This window comes from Ovis canadensis, chromosome 12, assembly GCF_042477335.2.
Source record: "Ovis canadensis isolate MfBH-ARS-UI-01 breed Bighorn chromosome 12, ARS-UI_OviCan_v2, whole genome shotgun sequence".
Taxonomy (NCBI): domain Eukaryota; kingdom Metazoa; phylum Chordata; class Mammalia; order Artiodactyla; family Bovidae; genus Ovis; species Ovis canadensis.
In genome coordinates, this window is record NC_091256.1 from 11795548 (window position 1) to 11823312 (window position 27765).

General features: G+C 39.7%; 1 protein-coding gene and 1 pseudogene across 1 annotated transcript in view; one reads left to right on the plus strand and one right to left on the minus strand.

Moving 5' to 3' along the window:
* The window catches only part of ADORA1 (adenosine A1 receptor), a 142514-nt gene that overhangs the window by 39939 nt on the left and 74810 nt on the right, over positions 1–27765 (plus strand). The window lies entirely within an intron of this gene.
* On the minus strand, positions 26643–27602 carry LOC138416273 (annexin A2 pseudogene; annotated as a pseudogene).

Consider the following 27765-nt stretch of genomic DNA (forward strand, 5'->3'; position numbering starts at 1 on the left):
AGTGCTAGGCTTCCTTGTCCATCACTATCTCCCTGAGATTGCTCAAACAGATGTCCACTGATATGGTGATGACATCCAACCATCAATATAGTGAAAATGAGTATACTACCCAAAGCAATCTATAGATTCAATGCAATCCCCGTCAAGCTTCTAACGGCATTTTTCACAGAACTAGGACAAATAATTTCACAATTTGTATGGAAATACAAAAAACCTCGAATAGCCAGAGCAATCTTGAGAAAGAATTATGAAACTGGAGGAATCAACCTGCCTGACTTCAGGCTATGCTACAAAGCTACAGTCATCGACAGTATGGTACTGGCACAAAGGCAGAAATATAGATCAATGGAACAAAAAAAGCACTTACTCCTTGGAAGGAAAGTTATGACCAACCTAGACAGCATATTAAAAAGCAGAGACATTACTTTGTCAAGGCTATGGTTTTTCCAGTGGTCATGTATGGATGTGAGAGTTGCACTATAAAGAAAGCTGAGCTCAGAAGAATTGATGCTTTTGAACTGTGGTGTTGGAGAAGACTCTTGAGAGTCCCTTAGACTGCAAGGAGATCCAACCAGTCCATCCTTAAGGAGATCAGTCCTGAGTGTTCATTGGAAGGACTGATGTTGGTCATAACAGGGAGGCCTGGCGTGCTGCGATTCATGGGGTCTCAGAGTCGGACCCGACTGAGTGACTGAATTGAACTGAACTGAACTGATTCCTAAGTATTTTATTCTTTTCGTTGCAATGATGAATGGAATTATTTCTTTAATTTCTCTTTCTGTTTTCGCATTGTTAGTGTATAGGAATGCAAGGGATTTCTCCATGCTAATTTTATATCTTGCAACTTTAGTATATTCTGTTGACCCCTTCTCCTCCGGCCCACAATCTTTCTCAGTATCAGGTTCTTTTCCAGTGAGTTGGCTTGTCTCATCATGTGCCCAAAGTATTGGGGCTTCAGTTTTAGCATCCGTTCTTCCAATGAATATTCAGGGTTGATTTCCTTTAGGATTGACTGATTTGGTGTCCTTGCTGTCCAAGGGAATATCAAGAGTCTTCTCCAGCATCACAGTTTGAAAGCATCAGTTCTTCAGCACTCAGCCTTTTTTATGTTTTCACCTTTTCCTCTTCTATTTGCTATGAAGTGATGGGACCAGATGCCATGATCTTTGTTCTTTGATTGTTGAGTTTTGAGCCAGCTTTTCCACTCTCCTCTTCACTTTCATCAAGAAGCTGAAGAAGTTCTGCTAGAAGTTCCTCTTCACTTGCTGCCATTAGGGTGGTATCATCTGCATTTCTGAGGCTGCTGATGTTTCTCCCAGCAACCTTGATTCCAGCTTGTGATCCATCCAGCCCAGCATTTCACATGATGTGTTCTGCATAGAATTTAACAGGGTGACAATATGCAACCTTGATGTATTCCTTTCCCAATTTTGAACCAGTCCACTTGTCCATGTCTGATTCTAACTTCTGCTTCTTGACCTGCATACAGGTTTTTCAGGAGGCAGGTTAGGTGGTCTGGTATTCTCATCTCTTTAAGAATTTCTCAGTTTCCAGAGTGTGGAAAGCCTTTGGTGTAGCCTTTACTGCAGTCAATGAAGTAGATGTAGTCAGTGTAGTAGATGTTTTTTTCTGGAATTCCCTTGCTTTCTCTATGATCCAGTGAATGTTGGCAATTTGATCTCTGGTTCCTCTGCCTTTTCTAAATGTTCACATACTGTTGAAGCTAAGTTTGAAGGATTTTGAAAATGACCTTGCTGGCATGTGAAATGAGAGCAATTGTATAGTAGTTTGAACATTCTTTTTGCCCTTCTTTGGGATTGGAATGAAAACTGACCTTTTCCTGCCCTTGTGGCCACTGCTGAGTTTTCCAAATTTGCTGGCATTGTGAGTGCAGTACTTTAACAACAGCATCTTTTAGGCTTTGAAATAGCTCAGGTGGAATTCCAGCAACTCCACTAGCTTTGTTCATAGTAATGCTTCTTAAGGCCCATTTGACTTCACACTCCAGGAGGTCTGGCTCTAGGTAAGAGACCACACCACTGTGGTTAACTGCATCATTAAGATCTTTTTTATACAGTTCTTCTGTGTATTCTTGCCACCTATTCTTAATCTCTTCTGTTTCTGTTAGGGTTTTGCCATTTCTGTCTTTTATTGTGCCCATTTTGCATGAAATGTTCCCTTGGTATTTCCAGTTTTCTGGAAAAGATACCTAGTCTTCTCCATTCTATTGTTTTCCTCTATTTCTTTGCATTGTTCACTTAGGAAGTCTCTCCTTGCTTTTCTCTGGAACTCTGCATTCAGTTGTGTATATCTTTCCATTTCTCCTTTGCTTTTCACTTCTCTTCTCAGTTATTTATAAGGCCTCCTCAATCATTTTGCCTTCTTACATTTCTTTTTCTTTGTGATGTTTTTGTCACTACCTCCTGTACAATGTTACAAACCTCTGTCCATAGGTCTTAAGGCACTCTGTCTATCAGATCTAAACCCTTGAATCTATTTTTCACTTCCACTGTATCATCATAAGGGATTTGATTTAGGTCATACCTTAATGTCCTAGTGGTTTTCCTTACTTTCTTCAATTTTAGTCTGAATTTTGCAATATGGAGGTAGTGCAATAAATGCAATCTTATCTTGCAATAATATATGAGCCACAGTCAATTCCAGGCCTTGTTTTTGCTGACTGTATGGAGCTTCTCTCTCTTTGTCTTCAAAGAATATAATCAATATAATTTCAGCATTCAAAAAATTCAAGAGTATAGAAATTATTTTAAGCATTTGCTCTGAGCACAATGGCATGAAACTTAAAATCAACCACACACACAAAAAAAGAAATAGGGGTGGGGAAGCAATTACATGAAGGCTGTTATTTCATTTTAATAATGCAACTAAAAAACTAATAGGACAGCAAAGAAAATCAATAAGGAGATTAAAAAATTCCCTAAGATAAATGACAATGAAAACACAACCATACAAAACCTATGGGATACAACAAAGCAGTTATTAGGGAGAAGTTCATAGCAATACAAGCTTTCTTCCAAAACAAGAACAATTTCAAATAAACAACCAAAACAAACACCTGAAAATACTAGAAAAAGACTTAAAACCTAAAATTAGCAAAAGGATGTAAATAATAAAGATCAGAGTGGAGATATGTAAAATAGATTTTTTAAAATAGAAAAAATCAATAAAATCAAGAACTAGTTCTTTGAATGAGCAGACAAAATTGATAATCCCGTCACTGGACTCGTCAATGAGAAAAGAGAGAGAATCCAAATAAATAAAATAAGAAGTGAAAAATATCAACCAATACTGCATAAAAACAAACAAAAAAATTAGAATATTATGAACAGTTATATGCTAACAAAATCGACTACCTAGAAGAAATGGACAATGGAAATGTACAGTCTATCCAAGTTGAGTCAAGAAGTAGATAATTTGAACAGACTGATCACTAGAAATGAAATAAAACCTGTAATTTTAAAAACTCTGTATAAACAAAAGTCCAGGACCAGATGACTTTACAGATGAATTCTTGGAGACATACAGAAAAGAACTTGTACTAATTATTCTCTAACTCTTCCAAAAGATTGAAGAGAAGGCAGCACTTTCAAAGACATTCTATGAAGCCATCATCATTCTGACACCAAAACCAAAGATCCTATCGAAAAAAGAAAATTATAGGCCAATATCTTTGATTAAATGCAAACATTCTCACTAAAATATTAGCAAAATGAATCCAGCAACACATTACAAAAATCATACAGCATGATTAAGTGGGATTCATCCCAAGTTCACAAGGATGGTTCAACATGCATAAATCAATCTATGTGATAAACCACATCAACAAAAGAAGGCAAAAACCACATGATCATTTCAATAAATGCAGAAAAAGCTCTTGAAGAAGTTAAACATCCATTCATGGTAAAATCTCTTAAAGTGTGTATAGGGAGAATATGTCTCGACACAATAAAAGCTATTTATAACACAAACACTTGGAGGATAAACAATATGTTAATAATTAATCAATGGATCAGTGAAGAAATCAAAGAGAAAATAAAAAATACCTAGAGACAAATGACAACAAAAATACAGCAATCCAAAGCCTATTGGATAAGGAGAAGCAGCTCTAAGAGGAAATTTTATAGCGATACAACACTACTTCAAGAAACAATAAAAATCTCAAACAACCTATCCTTACACCTAAAGCAACTAAAGACAAAAGAACAAATAAAACACAAAGTAGTAGCAGGAAAGAAATCATAAAGATCAGAGCAGAAATAAACGGGATGAGGATACCAGACCACCTTATCTGCCTCCTGAGAAACCTGTGTGCAGGTCAAGGGACAACAGTTAGAACCAGACATGGAATAACAGATGGGTTCAAAATTGGGAAAGTAGTACGTTAAGGCTGTATATTGTCACCCTGATTATTTAACTTATATGCAGAGTACATCATGTGAAATGGCAGGCTGGATGAAGCACAAGCTAGAATCAAGATTGCCAGGAGACATATCAATAACCTCAGATATGCAGATGGCACCACCCTTATAGCAGAAAGTGAAGAGGAACTAAAGAGCCTCTTGATCAAAGTGAAAGAGGAGAGTGAAAAAGCTGACTTAAAACTCAGTATTCAAAAAGCTAAGATCATGGCATCTGGTCTCATCACTTCATAGCAAATAGGTGGAATACAATGGAAACAGTGACAGACTTTATTTTCTTGGGCTCTGAAATCACTGCAGATGGCGACTGCAGCCATGAAATTAAAAGATGCTTGCTCCTTCAAAAAAAGCTATGGCAAACCTAGACAGCATATTAAAAGCAGAGACATCACTTTGCTGGCAAAGGTCTGTATAGTCAAAGCCATGGTTTTTCCAGTAGTCATGCATGGATGTGAGAATTGGACCATAAAGAAGGCTGAGCACTGAAGAATTGATGCTTTTGAACTGTGGTGTTGGAGAAGACTCTTGATCTTCTTGGACTGCAAGAAGATCAAACCAGTTAATCCTAAAGGAAATCAAACCTGAATATTCATTAGGACTGATGCTAAAGCTGAAACTCCAATACTCTGGCCACGTGATATGAAGAGCCGGTTCACTGGAAAAGATGCAGATGCAGGATAGAAGGTAGGAGGAGAAGGAGATGACAGAGAATGAGATGGTTGGATGTCATCACCAGCTCAATGGACATGAGTCTGAGCAAGCTCTAGGAGATGGTGAAGGACAGAGAAGCTTGACACGCTGCAGTCCATGGGGTCCCAAAGAGTTGGACATGACTGAGCAACTGAACAACAGCAAGAAGAAATGGACAAAGTCTTAGAAAGATACGTCCTTCCAAGGCTGAACCAGGAAGAAATAGAAAACATGAAAAAACTAATCACAAGTACTGAAAGTGAAACTGTGATTAAAATTCTTCCAACAAAAAGGTCCAGGGACAGGTGGCTTCATAGCTAAATTCTACCAAACATTTAGAGAAGAGTTGACATCTAGCCTACTGAAACTCTACCAAAAATTTGTGGAGGAAAGAATACTCTCAAGCTCATTCTACAAGGCCATCGTCATGAGATACCAGAATTAGACAAAGATATCACACAAAACAAGAGAACATTACAGGCCAGTATCACTGGTGGGCATAGATGTAAAAATCCTCACAAAAATGCTAGCAAACAGATTCCAATAACACATTAAAAAAATCGTATACCCTGATCAAGTGAAATTTATCCCAGGGATACAAGAATTCTTCAATATATGCAAATCAATCAGTGTGATACACTACATTAACAAATTAAAGAATAAAAATCATATGATCATCTCAATAGATTCAGAAAAAGCTTTTGACAAAGCTCAACAGTCATTTATGATAAATTTAGAAAAAAAAAAAAGTTCAGAAAGTGGGCTTAGAGGAAACTTGAAAGTGTTAGTCACTAAGTCATGCCTGACTCTTTGCGACCCCATGGACTGTAGCCCACTAGGCTCCTCTGTCCATGGAATTCTTCAGGCAAGAATGACCTAGGGATAGAACCTGGGTCTCCTGCCTTGCAGGCAGATTCTTTACCATTTGAGCCATGAGGACACCTACCTCAACATAATAAAGGCCATATACAACAAACCTACAGCTAACATCATACTCAATGGTGGAAAGCTGAAAGCATTGCCTCTAAGACCACAAATGAGACAAAAATGTCCACTCTTGCCAATTTTATGCAACATAATTTTGGAATTCCTAGCCACATCTATCAAAGAAAGAAAAGAAGTAAAAAAAAAAAATTCAAGTTGGAAACAAACAAGTAAAACACTCACTGTTTGCAGATGACATGGTACTATACATAGAAAATCCTAAAGATACTATCAGAAAACTTCTACAGCTCATCAATGGTTTTGGTAAAGTTGCAGGATATAAAATTAATATACAGAAATCTCTTGTATTCATATACACTAACAATGAAAGACCAGAAAGAGAGATTAAGGAAACAATCTCATTTACCATTGCAACAACAAAAACAACAAAAGTACCTAGGAATAAACCTACCTAAGCAGGCAAAAAGCCTATAGTCAGAAAACTATAAGACTCTGATGAAAGAAATCAAAGATGACACAAACAGAAGAAGCAATATATATCATATACCTGGATGAGAAGAATCAATATTGTGAAAATGACTATACTATCCAAAGCAATCTAAAGATTCAATGCAATCCCTATCAAAATACCAATGACATTTTTCAAAGAATCAGAATATAAATGTTTGCAATTTATATGGAAGCAAAAGGCTTCGAATAGCCAAAGCAGTCTTGAGAAAGAACAGAGCTGGAAGAAGCAGGTTTCCTGACGTCAAATTCTTCTACAAAGCCACAGTAATCAAACCAACATGCCACTGGCACAAAAAAGGAAATAAATATCAATGGAACAGGATGGAAAACCCAGAGAAAAACCCATGTACGTATGGTGACCTAATCTTTGACAGAGGCAAGACTATACAATGGAGAAATGACAGTCTTTTCAATAAGTGGTCCTGGGAAAACTGGACATGTGAAAGAATAAAATTAGGACACTGCCTAACACTGTACACAAAATAATCTCAAAGTGGATTAACGACCTAAATGTAAGGCCAGATACTATAAAGCTCTTAGACGAAAATATAGGTAGAATACTCTGTGATGAAAATCATAGCAAGATCTTTTTCAATCCACCACTTAGAGTAATGAAAATAAAAATAAATAGAACCTGAGTGAAAGTAAAGTCACTCAGTCATGTCTGACTCTTTGTGACCCCATGGACTGTAGCCTACCAGGTTCCATCATCCATGGGATTTTCCAGGCAAGAGTGGGTTGCCATTTCCTTCTCCAGGAGATCTTCCCAACCCAGGGATTGAACCCAGGTCTCCCTCATTGTAGGCAGACGCTTTACCATCAGAGCCACCAGGGAAGTCCCTAAATAGGACCTAATTAAATGTAAAAGCTTGTACACAGCAAAGGAAACCATAAACAAAAGGAAAAAGACAACCCTAAGAATGGGAAAAAAACATTTGCAAATGAAGCAATTGACAAGGGATTAATCTCCAAAATATATTTTAAAAAAATAACATGCAGCTCAATTAAAAAACAAACAAACAAAGCAGTTCGTGGAAATCCTAAACAGACATTTCAACAAAGAAGACATATGGGTGACCAACAAACACATGAAAGGTGCTCAACATCACTGATTATAAAAGAAATGCAAAGCAAAACTACAATGAGGTATCACTTCACACTGGTTAGAATGGGTATCATCAAAAAATCCACAAATGATAAATGCTGGAGAGAGTGTGGAGAAAAGGGAACACTCCTACATTGTTGGTGGGACTGTTACTTGGTACAGCCACTATGGAGAACGGTATGGAACTGCCTTAAAAAGAAATTATAACTAGAGCTACCATATGACCCAGCGAATCCACTCATAGGCATATATTCAGAAAAAACAATCATTCAAAAGGATGCATGCACCTGATGTTCCTGTGGCACCATTTACAATAGCCAAGAAAAGAAGGCAGCCTAAATGTCCATCAATGGAGAAATGGATAAAGAATATGTGGTACATATATACAACAAAATATTATTCAGCTATAAAAGGAAAGAAATTGAGCCATTTGTAGTGATGTGCATGGACCTAGAGACTGTCATACAGAGTGAAGTAAGTCAGAAAGAGAAAAATATTGTTTAATATTGCTTATATGTGAAGTCTAGAAAAATGGTACATTTCAGTTCAGTCACTCAGTTGTATCCAACTCTGCGACCCCAGTACACCAGACCACCCTGTCCATCACCAACTCCCAGGGTTTACTCAAACTTATGTCCATCGAGTCGCTGATGACATCCAGCCATCTCATCCTCTGTCATCTCCTTCTCCTACCACCTTCAATCTTTCCCAGCATCAAGGTCTTTTCCAATGAGTCAGTTCCTCCCATCAGGTGGACAAAGTACTGGAGTTTTAGCTTCAGCATCAGTCCCTCCAATGAATATTCACAACTGATATCTTTTAGGATGGACTGGCTGGATCTCCTCACAGTCCAAAGACTCTCAAGAGTCTTCTCCATCACCACAGTTTAAAAGCATCAATTCTTCGGCACTCAGCTTTCTTTATAGCCCAACTCTCACATCCACATGTGACTACTGGGAAAACTATAGTTTTGACTAGACTGACCTTTGTTGGCAAAGTAATGTCTCTGCTTTTTAATATACTATCTAGGTTGGTTATAGCTTTTCTTCCAAGGAGCAAGTGTCTTTTAATTTCATGGCTGCAGTCACCATCTGCAGTGATTTTGGGGGCCCCCAAAATAAAGTCTGCCACTGTTTCCACTGTTTCTCCATCTATTTGCCATGAACTGATGGGACCACATACCATGATCATAGTTTTCGGAATGTTGAGCTTTAAGCCAGCTTTTTCACTCTCCTCTTTCACTTTCATCAAGAGGCTCTTTAGTTCACTTTCTGCCATAAGGGTGGTGTCATCTGCATATCTGAGGTTATTGGAATTTCTCCCCACAATCTTGATTCTAGCTTGTGCTTCATCCACCCCAGAATTTCTCATGATGTACTCTGCATCTAAGTTAAATAATCAGGGTGACAATATACAGCCTTAAGGTACTCCTTTCCCTATTTGGAACCAGTCTGTTGTTCCATGTCCAATTCTAACTATTGCTTCCTGACCTGCATACAGATTTCTCAAGAGGCAGGTTAGGTGGTCTGGTATTCCCATCTCTTTCAGAATTTTCTACAGTTTGTTGTGATCCACATAGTCAAAGGCTTTGTCGTAGTCAATAAAGCAGAAGTAGATGTTTTTCTGGAACTCTCTTGCTTTTTCAGTGATCCAATGGATGTTTGCAATTTGATCTCTGTTTCCTCTGCCTTTTCTAAATCCAGCTTGAACATCTGCAAGTTCTTAATTCACATATTGTTGAAGTCTGGCCAGGAGAATTTTGAGCATTACTTTACTAGTGTGTGGGACGTGTGCAATTGTGTAGAAGTTTGAGCATTCTTTGGGTTTTTGATGAAAACTGACCTTTTCAAGGCCTGTGACCACTTCTGAGTTTTCCAAATTTGCTGGCATATTGAATGCAACACTTTCACAGCATCATCTTTTAGGATTTGAAATAGATCAAACCTCTGCTAGCTTTGTTCATAGTGATTCTTCATACTGCTAAGTCGCTTCAGTCATGTCTGACTCTGTGTGACCCCAGAGACGGCAGCCCACCAGGCTCCCCTGTCCCTTGGATTCTCCAGGCAAGAACACTGGAGTGGGTTGCCATTTCCTTCTCCAATGCATGAAACTGAAAAGTGAAACTGAAGTCGCTCAGTCGTGTCCAACTCTTAGCAACCCTCTGGACTGCAACCTACCAGGCTCCTCCTTCCATGGGATTTTCCAGGCAAGAGTACTGGAGTGGGGTGAAGGCCCACTTGATTTCACATTGCAGGATGTCTGACTAGGTGAGTGATCACACCATCGTGATTATCCTGGTGGTGAAGATCTTTTTTGTGTAGTTCTGTGTATTCTTACCACCTCTTCTTAATATCGTCTGCTTCTGTTAGGTCTATACCATTTCTGTCCTTTATTGTGCCCATCTTGGCATGAAATATTCCCTTTGTATCTCTAATTTTCTTGAAGAGATATCTAGTCTTTCCCATTCTATTGTTTTCCACTTTTTTTTTTTTTTTTTTTTTGCATTGATCAGTGAAGAAGGCTTTCTTATCTCTCCTTGCTATTCTTTGGAATTCTGCGTTGAAATGGGAATATCTTTCCTTTTCTACTTTGCCTTTTGCTTCTATTCTTTTCAAAGCCATTTGTAAGGCCTCCTCAGATAACCATTTTGCCTTTTTGCATTTTTCTTGGAGGTGGCCTTGTTCCCTGCCTCCTGTACAATGTCATAAGCCTCCATCCATAGTTCTTCAGGCACCCTAACAGATCTGATCCCTTGAATCTATTTGTCACTTCCAATGTATAATCATAAGGGATTTCATTTAGGTCATACCTGAATGGTCTACATGTTTTCCCTACTTTCTTCAATTTTTAATCTGAATTTGCAATAAAGAGTTCATGATCTGACTCACAGTCAACTCCTGGTCTTGTTTTTGCTGACTGTATAGAGCTTCTCCGTCTTTGGCTGCAAGAATATAATTAATCTAATTTCAGTATTGACCACCTGATGATGTCCATGTGTAGTCTTCTCTTGTGTTGTTGGATGAGGGTGTTTGCTATGACCAATGCGTTCTCTTGGCAAAACTCTATTAGACTTTGCCCTGCCTTATTCTGTACTCCAAGGTCAAATTTGCCTGTTATTCCAGGTGTTTCTTGACTTCTTACTGTTGCATTCCAGTCCACTAGAATGAAAAGGACATCTTTTTTGGGTATTAGTTCTAGAAGCTCTTGTAGGCCGTCTTAGAACCAACCGTTCACCATCAGCTTCTTCAGCATTACTGGTCAAGGCATAGACTTGAATTACTGTGATATTGAATAGTTTGCCTTGGAAATGAACAGGGATCATTCTGTCATTTTTGAGATTGCATCCAAGTACTGCACTTTGGACTCTTTTGCTGACTACTCCATTTCTTCTGAGGGATTCTTGCCCATCATAGTAGATATAATGGTCATTTGAGTTAAATTCACACATTCTAGTCCATTTTAGTTCACTGATTCCTAAAATGTTGATGTTCCCTCTTGCCATCTCCTGTTTGACCACTTCCAATTTGCCTTGATTCGTGGACCTAACATTCCAGGTTGCTATGTGATATTACTCTTTTGGGCATTGGACTTTACTTCCATCACCAGTCACATCCACACTGGGTGTTGCTTTTGCTTTGGCTCTGTCTCTTCATTCTTTCTGGAGTTATTTCACCACTGATCTCCAGCAGCATATTGGGCACTTACCAACCTGGGGAGTTCACCTTTCAGTGCCCTATCTTTTTGTTTTTCATACTGTCCATGGGGTTCTCAAGCCAGGAATCCTGAAGTGGTTTGCCATCCCCTTCGACAGTGGACCACGTTTTGCAGAACTCTCCACCATGACCCTTCCGTAGTCCAAATGATTAGATTGGTTAGTTTTCTGTGATTGTGGTTTTCAGTCTATCTGACCTCTGATGGAGAAGAATAAGAGGCTTATGGAAATCACTGATGAACATAGATGCAAAAATCCTTAACAAAATTCTAGTAAACATAATCCAACAACATATTAAAAAGATCATACATCATGACCAAGTGGGCTTTTCCCAGGGATGCAAGGATTCTTTAATATCCACAAATCAAACAATGTGATACATCACATTAACAAATTGAGAAATAAAAACCATATAATTCTCTCAATAGATGCAGAGAAAGCCTTTGAAAAAATTCAACATCCATTTATGATAAAAACCCTCCAGAAAGCCAGCATAGAAGGAACATACCTCAACATAATAAATGCCATATATGATAAACCCACAGCAAACATTATCTTCAATGGTGAAAAATTGAAAGCATTTGCCCTAAAGTCAGAAACAAAATAAGGGTGCCCACTCTCACCACTACTATTCAACACACTTTTGGAAGTTTTAGCCACAACAATCAGAGAAGAAACAGAAAAAAAGGAATCCAGATTGGAAAAGAAGTAAAACTCTCTTGCAGATGACATGATCCTCTACAAAGAAAACCCTAAAGACTCAACTAGAAAATTACTAGAGATAATCAACACTGAAATCAGATTGATTATATTCTTTGCAGTCAAAGATGGAGAAGCTCTATACAGTCAGTAAAAACAAGACCAGGAGCTGACTGTGGCTCAGATCATGAACTCCTTATTGCCAAATTCAGACTTAAATTGAAGAAAGTGGGGAAAACCACTAGACAATTCAGGTATGACCTAAATCAAATCCCTTATGATTATACAGTGGAAGTGAGAAACAGATTTAAGGGACTAGATCTGATAGACAGAGAGCTTGATGAACTATGGACTGTTATTCGTGACATTGTACAGGAGACAGAGATCAGGACCATCCCCATGGAAAAGAAATGCAAAAAAGCATTTCAAAATGGCTGTCTGAGGAGGCCTTACAAATAGCTGTGAAAAGAAGAGAAGTGAAAAGCAAAGGAAAAAAGGAAAGATATATGCATCCGAATGCAGAGTTCCAAAGAATAGTAAGGAAAGATAAGAAAGCCATCCTCAGCAATCAACGCAAAGAAATAGAGGAAAACAACAGAATGGGAAAGACTAGAGATCTCTTCAAGTAAATTGGAGATACCAAGGGAACATTTCATGGAAAGATGGACTCGATAAAGGACAGAAACGGTATGGACCTAACAGAAGCAGAAGCTATTAAGAAGAGGTGGCAACAGTACACAGAAGAACTGTACAAAAAAGATCTTCATGAGCCACAAAATCATGATGGTGTGATCACTCACCTAAAGCCAGACATCCTGGAATATGAAGTCAAGTGGGCCTTAGAAAGCATCACTACGAACAAAGCTAGTGGAGGTGATGGAATTCCAGCTGAGCTGTTTCAAATCCTGAAAGATGATGCTGTGAAAGTGTTGCACTCAATATGCCAGCAAATTTGGAAAACTTAGCAGTGGCCACAGGACTGGAAAAGATCAGTTTTCATTCCAATCCAAAGAATGCCAAAGAATGCTCAAACTACTGCACAATTGCACTCATCTCACACACTAGTAAAAGTAATGCTCAAAATTCTCTAAGCCAGGCTTCAGCAATACATGAACCATGAACTTCCTGATGTTCATACTGGTTTTTTAAAAGGCAGAGGAACCAGAGATCAAATTGCCAACATGTGCTGGCTCATGGAAAAAGCAAGAGAGTTCCAGAAAAAAACATCTATTTCTGCTTTATTAACTATACCAAAGCCTTTGACTATGTGGATCACAATAAACTGTGGAACATTCTGAAAGAGATGGGAATACCAGAACACCTAACCTGCCTCTTGAGAAATCTGTATGCAGGTCAGGAAGCAACAGTTAGAACTGGACATGGAACAGCAGACTAGTTCCAAATAGGGAAAGGAGTAAGTCAAGGCTGTATATTGTCACCCTGATTACTTAACTTCTATGTAGAGTTCATCATGAGAAACGCTGGGCTGGAAGAAGCACAAGCTGGAATCAAATTGCCGGGAGAAATATCAATAACCTCAGATATGCAGATGACACCACCCTTAAGGCAGAAAGTGAGGAGGAACTAAAAAGCCTCTTGATGAAAGTGAAAGAGGAGAGCGAAAAAGTTGGCTTAAAGATCAACATTCAGAAAACTAAAATCATGGCATTTGGTCCCATAACTTCATGGGAAATAGATGGGGAAACAGTGGAAACACTGTCAGACATTTTATTTTTCGGGGCTCCAAAATCACTGCAGATGGTAATTGCAGCCATGAAATTAAAAGACGCTTACTCCTTGGAAGGAAAGTTATGACCAACCTAGGTAGTATATTGAGAAGCAGAGAATATTACTTTGCCAACAAGGGTCTGTCTAGTCAAGGCTACAGTTTTTCCAGTGGTCATGTATGGATGTGAGAGTTGGACTGTGAAGAACGCTGAGAACTGAAGAATTGATGCTTTTAAACTGTGGTGTTGGAGAAGACTCTTGAGAGTCTGGACTGCAAGGAGATCCAACCAGTCCATTCTAAAGGAGATCAGTCCTGGGTGTTTATTGGAAGGATTGATGCTGAAGCTGAAACTTCAATACTTTGCCCACCTCATGCAAAGAGTTGACTCATTGGAAAAGACCCTGATGCTAGGAGGGATTGGGGGCAGGAGGAGAAGGGGATGACAGAGGATGAAGTGGCTGGATGGCATCACTGACTTGATGGACATGAGTTTGAGTCAACTCTGTGAGGTGATAATGGACAGGGAGGCCTGGCATGCTGTGATTCATGGCGTCGCAGAGAGTCGGACATGACTGAGCAACTGAACTGAACTGAACTGAACTGAATCAACGAATATACTAAAGTTGCAAGATATAAAATTAGCACGGAGAAATCCCTTGCAGTCTTATACACTAACAATGTGAAAACAGAAAGAGAAAATAAGGAAATAATTCCATTCACCATTGTAATGAAAAGAATAAAATACTTAGGAATCAGTTCAGTTCAGTTCAACTCAGTCGTGTCCGACTCTCTGAGACCCCATGAATCGCAGCACGCCAGGCCTCCCTGTCCATCACCATCTCCCGGAGTTCACTCAGACTCACATCCATCGAGTCAGTGATGCCATCCAGCCATCTCATCCTTGGTCGTCCCCTTCTCCTCCTGCCCCCAATCCCTCCCAGCATCAGAATCTTTTCCAATAAGTCAACTCTTCTCATGAGGTGGCCAGAGTACTGGAGTTTCAGCTTTAGCATCCTTCCTTCCAAAGAAATCCCAGGGCTGATCTCCTTCAGAATGGACCAGTTGGATCTCCTTGCAGTCCAAGGGACTCAGGAGTCTTCTCCAACACCACAGTTCAAAAGCATCAATTCTTCAGCACTCAGCCTTCTTCACAATCCAACTCTCACATCCATACATGACCACAGGAAAAGCCATAGCCTTGACTAGACGGACCTTAGTCAGCACAGTAATGTCTCTGCTTTTGAATATGCTATCTAGGTTGGTGATAACTTTTCTTCCAAGGAGTAAGCGTCTTTTAATTTCATGGCTGTAGTCACCATCTGCAGTGATTTTGGAGCCCCAAAAATAAAGTCTGACACTGTTTCTACTGTTTCCCCATCTATTTCCCATGAAGTGATGGGACTGGATGCCATGATCTTTGTTTTCTGAATGTTGAGCTTTAAGCCAACTTTTTCACTCTCCACTTTCACATTCATCAAGAGGCTTTTTAGTTCCTCTTCACTTTCTGCCATAAGTGTGGTGAATAAATCTACCTAAAGAAATAAAAGACTTATATATAGAAAGCTATAAAACACTGATGAAAGAAATCAAAGATGACACAAGTAGATGGAGAAATATACCATGTCCATGGATAGGAAGAATCAATATATTGAAAATGAGTACACTACCCAAAGCAATCTATAGATTCAATGCAATCCCCATCAAGCTTCCAATGATATTTTTCACAGAACTAGAACAAATAATTTCACAATTTGTATGGAAATACAGAAAACCTCGAATAGCCAGAGCAATCTTGAGAAAGAATTATGAAACTGGAGGAATCAACCTACCTGACTTAAGGCTATACTACAAACCTACAGTCATCGACAGTATGGTACTAGCACAAAGACAGAAATATAGATCAATGGAACAAAATAGAAAGCCCAGAGATAAATCCACACACCTATGGACACCTTATCTTTGACAAAGGAGGCAAGAATATACAATGGAGAAAGGACCATCTCTTTAACAAGTGGTGCTGGGAAAACTGGTCAACCACTTGTAAAAGAATGAAACTAGAACACTTTGTATCACCATACACAAAAATAAACTCAAAATGGATTAAAGATCCAAACGTAAGACCAGAAACTGTAAAACTCCTAGAGGAAAACATAGGCAAAACACTCTGTGACATAAGTCACAGCAGGATCCTCTATGACCCACCTCCCAGAATATTGGAAATAAAAGCAAAGATAAACAAATGGGACCTAATTAAACTTAAAAACTTTTACACAATGAAGGCAACTATAAGCAAGGTGGAAAGACAGCCTTGAGAATGGGAGGAAATAATAGTAAATGAAGCAACTGACCAAGAATTAATCTCAAAAATATACAAGCAGCTCCTGAAGCTCAATTCCAGAAAAATAAAAGATTCAATCAAAAAGTGGGCCAAAGAACTAAACAGACATTTCTCCAAAGAAGACATACGGATGGCTAATGAACACAAGAAAAGATGCTCATCATCAGTCATTATCAGAAAAATGCAAATCAAAACCACAATGAGGTACCATCTCACACAAGTCAGATTGGCTGCTATCAAAATGTGTACAAACAATAAATGCTGGAGAGGGTGTGGAGAAAAAAGAACCCTCTTACACTGTTGGTGGGAATGCAAACTAGTACAGCCACTATGGAGAATAGTGTGGAGATTCCTTGAAAACTGAAAATAGAACTGCCATATAACCGAGCAAACCCCCTGCTGGGCATACACACTGAGGAAAGCAGAATTGAAAGAGACATGTGTACCCCAGTGTTCATCGCAGCACTGTTTATAATAGCCAGGACAAGGAAGCAACCTGGATGTCCATTGCCAGACAAATGATAAGAAAGCTGTGGTAAATATACACAATGGAATATTACTCAGCCATTAAAAAGAATGCATTTGAGTCAGTTCTAATGAGGTGGATGAAACTGGAGCCTATTATACAGAGTGAAGTAAGTCAGAAAGAAAAACACCAATACAGTATATTAACGCATATATATGGAATTTAGAAAGATGGTAAAGATAACCCTATATGTGAGACAGCAAAAGAGACACAGATGTCAAGAACAGTCTTTTGGACTCTGTGGGAGAAGGCGAGGGTGAGATGATTTGTGAGGGTAGTGTTGAAACGTGTATATTATCATATATGAAGCAGATCGCTGGTCCAGGTTTGATGCATGAGACAGGGTTCTCAGGGCTGTTGTACTGGGATGACCCTGGGCGATCGGATGCGGAAGGAGGTGGGAGGGTGGTTCTGGATGGGGAACACATGTGCACCCATGGCTTATTCATGTCGGTGTTTGGCAAAAACCACTACAATATTGCAAAGTAATTTGGCTCAAGTTAAAATAAAGTAATTAATTTTAAAAAATGCAGATTAAACTTACAAAAAAAAATGAGGCTTATGGATGCTCCCTTATAGGAGAAACTGACTGAGGGGGAAACTGGGTCTTGTTCTGATAGGCAAGGCCATGCTCAGTAAATCGTTAATCCAATTTTCTGTTGATGGGTGAGGCTATGTTCCCTCCCTGTTATGTACCCGGGGCCAAACTATGGTGGAGGCAATATCACAGTTATCCAAGTCTATGCCCCAACCAGCAACACTGAAGAAACTGAAGTTGAACGGTATTCTGAAGACCTACAAGATCTTTTAAAAGTAATACCCAAAAAAGATGTCCTTTTCATTATAGGGGACTGGAATGCAAAAGTAGGAAGTCAAGAAACACCTGGAGTAACAGGCAAATTTGGCCTTGGAATGCGGAATGAAGCAGGGCAAAGACTAATAGAGTTTTACCAAGAAAATGCACTGGTCATAGCAAACACCCTCTTGCAACAACACAAGAGAAGACTCTACACATGGACATCACCAGATGGTCAACACCGAAATCAGATTGATTATATTCTTTGCAGCCAAAGATGGAGAAGCTCTATACAGTCAACAAAAACAAGACCAGGAGCTGACTGTGGCTCAGATCATGAACTCCTTCCTTATTAACAAATTCAGACTTAAATTGAAGAAAGTAGGGAAAACCGCTAGACCATTCAGGTATGACCTAAATCAAATCCCTTATGATTATACAGTGGAAGTGAGAAATAGATTTAAGGGTCTAGATCTGATAGATAGAGTGCCTGATGAACTATGGAATGAGGTTCATGACATTGTACAGGAGACAGGGATCAAGACCATCCCCATGGAAAATAAATGCAAAAAAAAAGCAAAATGGCTGTCTGGTGAGGCCTTACAAATAGCTGTGAAAAGAAGAGAGGCGAAAAGCAAAGGAGAAAAGGAAAGATATAAGCATCTGAATGCAGAGTTCCAAAGAATAACAAGAGATAAGAATGCCTTCTTCAGTGATCAATGCAAAGAAATAGAGGAAAACAACAGAATGGGAAAGACTAGAGATATCTTCAAGAAAATTAGAGATACCAAGGGAACATTTCATGCAAAGATGGGCTCGATAAAGGACAGAAATGGTATGGACCTAACAGAAGAAGAAGCTATTAAGAAGAGGTGGCAAGAATACACGGAAGAACTGTACAAAAAAGATCTTCACGACCAAGATAATCATGATGATGTGATCACTAATCTAGAGCCAGACATCTTGGAATGTGAAGTCAAGTGGGCCTTAGAAAGCATCACTACAAACAAAGCTAGTGGAGGTTATGGAATTCCAGTTGAGCTATTTCAAGTCCTAAAAGATGATGCTGTGAAAGTGCTGCACTTAATATGCCAGCAAATTTGGAAAACTCAGCAATGGCCACAGGACTGGAAAAGGTCCGTTTTCATTCCAATCCCAAAGAAAGGCAATGCCAAAGAATGTTCAAACTACCACACAATTGCACTCATCTCACATGCTAGTAAGGTAATGCTCAAAATTCTCCAAGCCAGGCTTCAGCAATGCATGAACCATGAACTTCCTGATGTTCAAGCTGGTTTTAGAAAAGGCAGAGGAAACAGAGATCAAATTGCAAACATCTGCTGGATCATGGAAAAAACAAGAGAGTTCCAGAAAAACATCTATTTCTGCTTTATTGACTATGCCAAAGCCTTTGACTGTGTGGATCACAATAAACTGTGGAAAATTCTGAAAGAGATGGAAATACCAGACCACCTAACCTGCCTCTTGAGAAATCTGCATGCAGGTCAGGAAGCAACAGTTAGAACTGGACATGGAACAACAGACTGGTTCCAAATAGGAAAAGGAGTACATCAAGGCTGTATGTTGTCACCCTGCTTATTTAACTTATATGCAGAGTACATCATGAGAAAAGCTGGATTGGAAGAAACACAAGCTGGAATCAAGATTGCAGGGAGAAATATCAATAACCTCAGATATGCAGATGACACCACCCTTATGGCAGAAAGTGAAGAGGAGCTAAAAAGCCTGTTGATGGAAGTGAAATAGGAGAGTGAAAATTTGGCTTAAAGCTCAACATTCAGAAAACTAAGATCATGGCATCTGGTTCCATCACTTCATGGTAAATAGATGGGGAAACAGTAGAAACAGTGTCAGACTTTATTTTGGGGGGCTCCAAAATCACTGCAGATGATGATTGCAGCCATGAAATTAAAAGACGCTTACTCCTTGGAAGAAAAGTTATGACCAATCTAGATAGTATATTCAAAAGCAGAGAGATTACTTTCCCGTCTAAGGTCCGTCTAGTCAAGGCTATGGTTTTTCCTGCGGTCATGTATGGATGTGAGAGTTGGACTGTGAAGAAGGCTGAGCACTGAAGAATTGATGCTTTTGAACTGTGGTGTTGGAGAAGACTCTTGAGAGTCCCTTGGACTGCAAGGAGATCCAACCAGTCCGTTCTGAAGGAGATCAACCCTGGGATTTCTTTGGAAGGAATGATGCTAAAGCTGATGCTCCAGTACTTTGGCCACTTCATGTGAAGAGCTGACTCACTGGAAAAGACTCTGATGCTGGGAGGTATTGGGGGCAGGAGGAGAAGGGGACAACCGAGGATGAGATGGCTGGATGGCATCACTGACTCGATGGATGTGAGTCTGAGTGAACTCCGGGAGATGGTGATGGACAGGGAGGCCTGGCGTGCTGCGATTCATGGGGTCGCAAAGAGTCGGACACGACTGAGCGACTGAACTGAACTGAATGAAGACAATGGGTACCTCCTTCAAAAGGTCCCATGCACTCACTGCTACACTCAGTGCCCCTACCCTATAGCAGACCACCTCTGACCCACGCCTCTGCCAGAAACTTCTGGACACTCACAGGCAAGTCTGGGTCTGTCATTTGTGGGGTCACTGCTCCTTTCTCCTGGGTTCTGGTGCAGCCAGAGTTCTGTTTGTGCCCTGCAAGAGTCTGTTTTCCAGTCCTGTGTAAGTTCTGGTGGCTCTGTGGTGAGGTTAATGGCAACCTCCTCCAAGAGGGCTTATGTCATACTCAAATCTGCTGCACCCAGGGCCCCCATCCCTGTGGCACTCCTCTGCTAACTGGTGCCCCCTCTGGAATGGCAGCTGCACAGCACTGGAAAGAGGATGTTCCCCATGTCTACAGGCAGAGAAGCCCCAGCAAGATGGTAGACGCTGGAGCAGTGACTGCATGACCCTGGAGTGGTGGCTATGTGGTGCTGGAGTGGCTGTGAGGAGATACCCTGTGTCCAGGGGCAAAGGAGAAGTGCCAGTAAGATGGTAGGAGTGGTAAAATCACATTTAGAATCAAACCCCATACCCACCAGAGATGCTCAGAGGGCTCAAACAAACCTTGTGCGCACCAGAACCAGAGACCCCACAGAGACTGAGACAGAAAAATGGTACAGTTGAACTTATTTACAAAGTAGAAATAGAGTTGCAGATGTAGAGAACAAATTTAAGGTTACCGGGCGGGGGGGGGGGGGGGGGGGGGCGGGGTGGCGGGCGGATGGGGTGTGGGACAAATTAGGAGGTTGGGATTGACATATATGGTGGTGGTGGTTTAGTTGCTAAGTTGTGTCAGACTCTTCATGACCCCATGGACTGTAGCCCACCAGGTGCTTCTGTTCACTGGGTTTTCCAGGCAAGAATACTGGAGTGGGTTGCCATTTCCTTCTCCAGAGAATTTTCCCCACCCAGGAATTGAACCTGGATCTCCTGCATTGCAGGCAGATTCTTTACCAGGGAAAACTGATCTGTGTATAAAATGAATAACTAATGAGAATCTGTTGTATAGCACAGGGAACTCTACTCAATGATCTGTGGTGACCTAACTGAGAAGGAAATCTAAAAAGCAGTTGGTGTGTGTGTGTGTGTGTGTGTGTGTGTGTGTGTGTGTGTGTGTGTGTATCTGACTCACTTTTCTCTCCAGCAGAAGCTAACACAACACTGTAGAGCAACTATACTATAATTAAAAACTTAGAATAAAATAGAAGATATTTATGAGAAACTGACAGCCAATATAGTACTCAATAATGAAACCCTGAAAGCCCTCCTGCTAAAATCTGCAATGAGACAAGGATGGCCACTGTCACCACTTCTTTTCAATATAGTATTGGAGGTCCTAGCCACAGAAAACAGAGAAGAAAAAGAAATAAAATATGTCCAAATTGGAAGGGAAGAGGTAAAGTTGTCATTATATGTAGGTGATAAGATGTTATATAGAGAAAACCCAAAAGATGCCACACAGAACTACCAGAATTAATAAATGAGTTCAGAAGGTAGCAGAATACCTACCATAAGTGGAGTTCCATTTATTTATACTAACTTTAAGTGAAATATCAGAGAATGTAAAAAAAAGAAAAAGTACCAATACCTTTTTAAACTGTACTAAAAAAAGCCTTTAAACCTGAGAAGATGAAAGACATATGCTAAGAACTATAAAATATTAATAAAGGAAATTAAAGATGATTTTTAAAAATGGAAAGATATTCCATGCTCTTGGATTGGAAGAATTAATATTGTTAAAATGACCATACTACTCAAAACAATATACAGATTTAATACAATCCCCATTGAATTACCCATGACATTTTTCACAGATTGGAACAAATAATCCTAAAGTTTGTATGGAATCATTAATAAAACTCAGAATTGCCAAAGCAATTCTCAGGAAAAAGAACAAAGCAGGAGGCATAACTCACCCAGATTTCAGACAATACCACAAGGCTACAATAATCAAAACAGTGTGGTATTGGCACAAAATCAACAATAAAGATCAATGGAACATAATAGAAAGCCCAGGAAAAAACCCACACACATGGATAATTAATATTTTACAAAGGAGGCAAGAATATTCAATGGGGAAAAGACAGTCTTTTCAGCAAGTTGGGCTGGGAAAGTTGCACAGCTGCATGTAAATCAATGTAGTTAGAACACATCCTCCCACTATGCACAAAAATAACAATGGCTTAAAAAATAAAAGAAAGAGAAAAAAATAGACTCATAAAAAAGCTAAATAATAAAATAAAATAAACTAATAATGGTTTAAAGACTTAAACATAAGACAGGGCACCATAAGATTCCTAGAAGAGAACATAGGAAATTTTACTAAAGTTTTTTTAGGTCAGTCTCCCAAGGTAATAGAACTAAAAACAAAAATAAACAAAAAGCAGACTAATCAAACTTACAAGCTTTTTCATAGCAAAGGAACCCATGAACAAAACAAAAAGACAGCCTATGGAATGGGAGAAAATATTTGCAAACAATGTGATTAATAAGGACTTAATTTCCAAATATACAAAGCTCATGCAACTCAACAACAAAAAAACAAGCAATCCAGTTGAAAAATGGGCAGAAGACATACAGATGGCCAATAAACACATAAAAAGATGCTCAACATTGCTAATGATTAGAGAAATGCAAGTCAAAACTACAGTGAGGTACCACCTTACACCACTCTGAGTGGCATTATTAAAAAGTATGCAAGTAACAAATGCTAGAGAAGATGTAGAGAAAATGGAACACTCCTACACTGTTGGTGGGAATTTAAGTTGGTGCAGCCACTGTGGAAAACAGTATGGAGGTTCCTCAGAAAACTAAAAATAGATTTACCATATGATCCGCAATCCACTCCTGGACGTATATCTGAATGAAACTATAATTTAAAGAGATACACATACCCCTATGTTCATAACAGCTCTATTCACAATAGCCAAGACATGGAGACAACCTAAATGTCCATTGACGAATGAATGGATAAGGAAGATATAAATGAGGGAATAATACTAGCCATAGAAAAGGATGGAGTAATGCCTTCTGCATTAACATGGGGGCAAGTAGAGATTATCATACTAAGTAAAGTAAGTCAGAAAAGGAAAAACAAATACCATATGATATCAGTTGCATGCGGAATCTAAAATACGAACTTGTATACAGAGCAGAAACAGAATCACAGGAAGAGAGAACAGGTCTGTGGTTTCCAAGGGAGAGGGATGGGAGAGGATTGGACTGGGAGTTTGGGGTTAGTAGATGGAGACGATTACATATAGAATAGTTAGACAACAAAGTCCTACTGTATAGCACAGGGAATTATATCAATGTCCTGAGATAAACCTTAATGGAAAAGTAATATAAAAAAGAATGGCTCAGTGGGAAAGAATCTGCGTACAATGCAAGAGACACAGGAGATGTGAGGTCGATCCCTGGATCGGAAAGATCCCCTGGAGGAGGGCATGGTAACCCACTCCAGTATTCAGAGCCAGGTGGGCTACAGTCCATAGGGTAGCAAAGAGTCAGACATAACTGAAGCAATTGAACACATGAGCGTGTGTGTGTGTGTGTGTGTGTCTTAATCACTTTGCTGTATAGCAGAAATAAACACAATATTATAGGTCAACTACACTTCAATAAAAAAAGAAAGCAGACTAAAATTGATGTGTTAAGCATTCTAGTTAAGAAATTAATATCACTATATATACCTGTCAGAGTTCAGTTCAGTTCAGTTCAGTCGCTCAGTTGTGTCCGATTCTTTGCGACCCCATGAATTGCAGCACACCAGGCCTCCCTGTCCATCACCAACTACCGGAGTTCACTCAGACCCATGTCCATCGAGTCGGTGATGCCATCCAGCCATCTCATCCTCTGTCATCCCCTTTTCCTCCTGGCCCCAATCCCTCCCAGCATCAGAGTCCTTTCCAATGAGTCAACTCTTCGCATCAGGTGGACAAAGTACTGGAGCTTCAGCTTTAGCATCATTCCTTCCAAAGAAATCCCAGGGCTGATCTCCTTCAGAATGGATTTGGTTGGATCTCCTTGCAGCCCAACGGACTCTCAAGAGTCTTCTCCAACACCACAGTTCAAAAGCATTAATTCTTTGGCGCTCAGCTTTTTTCACAGTCCAACTCTCACATCCATACATGACCACTGGAAAAACCAAAGCCTTGACTAGATGGACCTTAGTTGGCAAAGTAATATCTCTGCTTTTCAATATGCTATCTAGGTTGATCATAACTTTTCTTCCAAGGAGTAAGCGTCTTTTAATTTCATGGCTGCAATCACCATCTGCAGTGATTTTGGAGCCCCCCAAAATAAAGTCAGTCAGAGTGGCTATCATCAAAATATCACAGATAAAAAATATTGGCAAGGATGTGGAGAAAAGGGAACCTAGTATACTGTTGGTGGGAATGTAAATTTAGGTAGGCACTTGGGAAACAGTACAGAGTCGCCTCAAAAACTAAAAATAGAACTGTTTCATTATTTAGCAGTTCTACTCTAGGTATCTATCAGAAGAAAACAAAAAAACAAATTTGAAAAGATGTATGTACTCCATTATTCATAGCAGCATTATTTGCAATATCCAAAATATGGAAGTAACTTAAATGCCCATAAAAAGATGAATGGATTAAAAAATATGTGATATATATATATAATGGAATATTACTCAACCATAAAAAAGAATGAAAATTTGTATTTCACAAGTTTGACATTTGTTTCATTGCCTTTTAACTGAGGTTCCTCTGCTTCTTCATTTTACTTCTATTTCTCTTACTCTGAATTTAGGAGAAAGTTATCTACTGTAGTCTTAGACAGCTATTTACATGCAGCAGTGTCCTTGTGTAACTTGTGTGGCTTTAATACTTTTGGCATGAGGGCTGCTTTTAGTCTGGATGCCTTCTGCCTCTTTCTTTCCTTAGCGTGCCCTGGCTATTATCCCCTTCATAGGGGATGTGCAAATGTAGTGGCTTACATGTACTCCTGGAGGCCACACCGGCAAGGACAGTGATTGACTATTGCTCGTGTGTCTCTCAGCAGTGGCAGCGGTCTGTGCAAGCTTCCTGGGCCCATGACAGGGGACAGTGATTGGCACTCACTCCTGATTCTCTTGGCAGTGAAGGTGGCCAGCACCCACCTCTGGAACCCACTATGGCAATGGGAGCTCATGCTCACCATGAGAGCTTGTGTAGGTTGTGTCCTGTTGCCTGAGAGCATGCAGAAGGGAAAGAAGTTTCTGTAGTGATCCTGCCCCTTCCCTAGCACAACCCCCGATAATGGTACCTTGTCTCTCTGGCTGGCCCACGTTTTTTCTGCATATACCCTTGGTTGTAACTGCACCCCTCTCCTGTCCGTTCAGGCTGTCTCTATGCAGTCAATCCCAGCTGTCTCCTCATGTCTGACCTCTGAAGCCCCAGCTTTGGCACTCACTTCCTGCCTGCTCTGGCAGACAAGCATCTCAGACTGAGGAGTGCATGGTGATGGTATTGAACATCTGGGCAAGTCTCTCTCTGTTTTGCCTTACACAAACCAGTTGCTCTCTCCTCCAAGTCTCTGAAGCTCCCCTTCCATCCTGGCTGGTCTTTACACCAGTGAGGGGACTTCCCAGGGTGTGGCAATGTTTTTCTTTTACAGCTCCCGCCCAAGAGCACGGGTCCTATCCTGATTCCTTTCTCTCTCTCTCTCTCTCTCTCTCTCTCTCTCTCTCTCTCTCTCTCTCTCTCTCTCTCTCTCTCTCCCCCTCTCTCTCTCTCCTTTTTTCCTTTTGTTATACCTAGTTGCATGAAGATTTTCTTGCTCTTTCAGAAGTCTGAGGTCTTCTACCAGTGTTCAGTAGATGTTTTATGAGAATTGTTCCACACATAGATGTATTTTTGATGTATTTGTGGGAGGAGGTAAGCTCCACGTCCTACACCTCTACCCATATTGACCCTCCTTCTGATTTATTTTCTAATATAGGCATTTAAGACTATAATTTTTCTTTAAAGTACCACTTTAATTGTATTTCACAAGAGTGACATATAATGTTTTGTCTGTAAACCTTTCTAAATATTTTTAATTTCAATTAAAAACGTCTTTATTCCATGAGTTATTTAATGTTTTTATATCTTTCATGGATGTTATCTTCATACATATGATAATATAATAGATTTATAATAGATTTATTCTTCTTTATCACATTAAAGAATATTATTGTACTATCCTCTAACTTTCACTGTGGATGAAAAAAGGAGTCAGTCTAGGTATCAATTACTTGAAGGTTATATATTTTTTCTTGCTGACTGCTTTTAATATCTTTTCTCTTTAATTTTTATTTTTTTAATTTTTAAAATAAAAATTTATTTTATCCATCTGTTTATGACATTATGACATAGTACGCAAGAGGCAAAGTGTTTCACATCAGAGATGGCACTTCCAATTCCTTGAAATGTTCTTTCTTTTTTTTTTTTTTGATAAAAAGGAAGACTAGACAGGAAAGGCAGAAAATGCTTGGGCAACTAAAATAAGGTTGGGACCAAGGGGAGCAATACTAACATCATCCTCACAGGGAATGGGCACAGGGGGCTGTTTGTGGCAAGCTGATTTTCTAGGACTGTTGGCTGGAAGCAAAGGAACACCACTTCTGGATGTCCATGCTATCTCGTGCTTAAGCCATCCCCAACACACAGGCACGGAGCACTTCCTGGTAGTCATTCTTGGTGTCTGGCTGGATGTAGTAGCACAGCAGCTTGGAATTGTGGGAGACCATGGTTCGAATCAAGCCCTTATAATGAGGGCCTGCCCTTCATGGAGTCATATGCAGCAAAATACAGGAATTTATTATGAATACTCTGGGCCAGGTTTAGGAAAACATCTTCCCAGTCTCCTTTGACCTCTTTCTTTATGCTCTCTAATATGTTTATAAGTCTCTAAGGGGCATAACTCTTGTACCTTTCAAGTACTTTCTGGAGGTGACTCACACTCCATTTGGTCATGATGTTTATCCATTAAGAACATCAGTTCTCTCCTCTTTTCTTTAGTACAATAGAGACTGCAGGTATCTTGGTCAGTTAGTACATAATGACAGAGCCATCCTCTCCTCTTCTACCCTTTACAGGGGCGACTGACTACTTGCAGCAGTCACCAGATGTTTCAGAAATAATGTCCTTCTCCAGATCAATTTTGTACATTTCCTTGTAGACTCGGTTAATTTTCTGTAGCTCCTGGTTGGTCCTTGAGCAAATAATCTCAGGGAGTCCTCATTGCACCCCAGCCCCTTCATGGAGTCTTTCAAATCAGAAGCGTAATACTGAGCAAGTGTTTTCAGTAGTTCTCAAATCACCATCTTTACGTGGCTGGACAAGGCTGACTTCAGTGCTGATGGAAGTTTCTTTTCAGTCCTTCTCTCATGGGCAATATCCTGTCTCTTTTCATTGCCTCATTTGGTCAAAATGTGGATGATAGAAACCTCATCCATACCTTTGGTCTTGATGGCTGTTTCAATGTTCAAAGCATTCTACTCATCGTCAGAGTTGTCCTATGCTTTGACTGACCTGTCTGTACTTAAAGGTGTAGTGTGGATACCCTTCATGCCTTGCTTGCACAGAAATTCAGGAACAGGAGACATTTTGACAGAAGTCAGGTCAAGTACCAAGAGCTACATGGAGCCCTTTTTAAAATTTTATACATTATGAAATTTTCCATATATGTTATAGGTGTATACACTTTTTATTTAAACTGCTTGTGATTAGCTGGGCTTCCCAATTTTGTCAGTTATTTGTTCTTCAGTT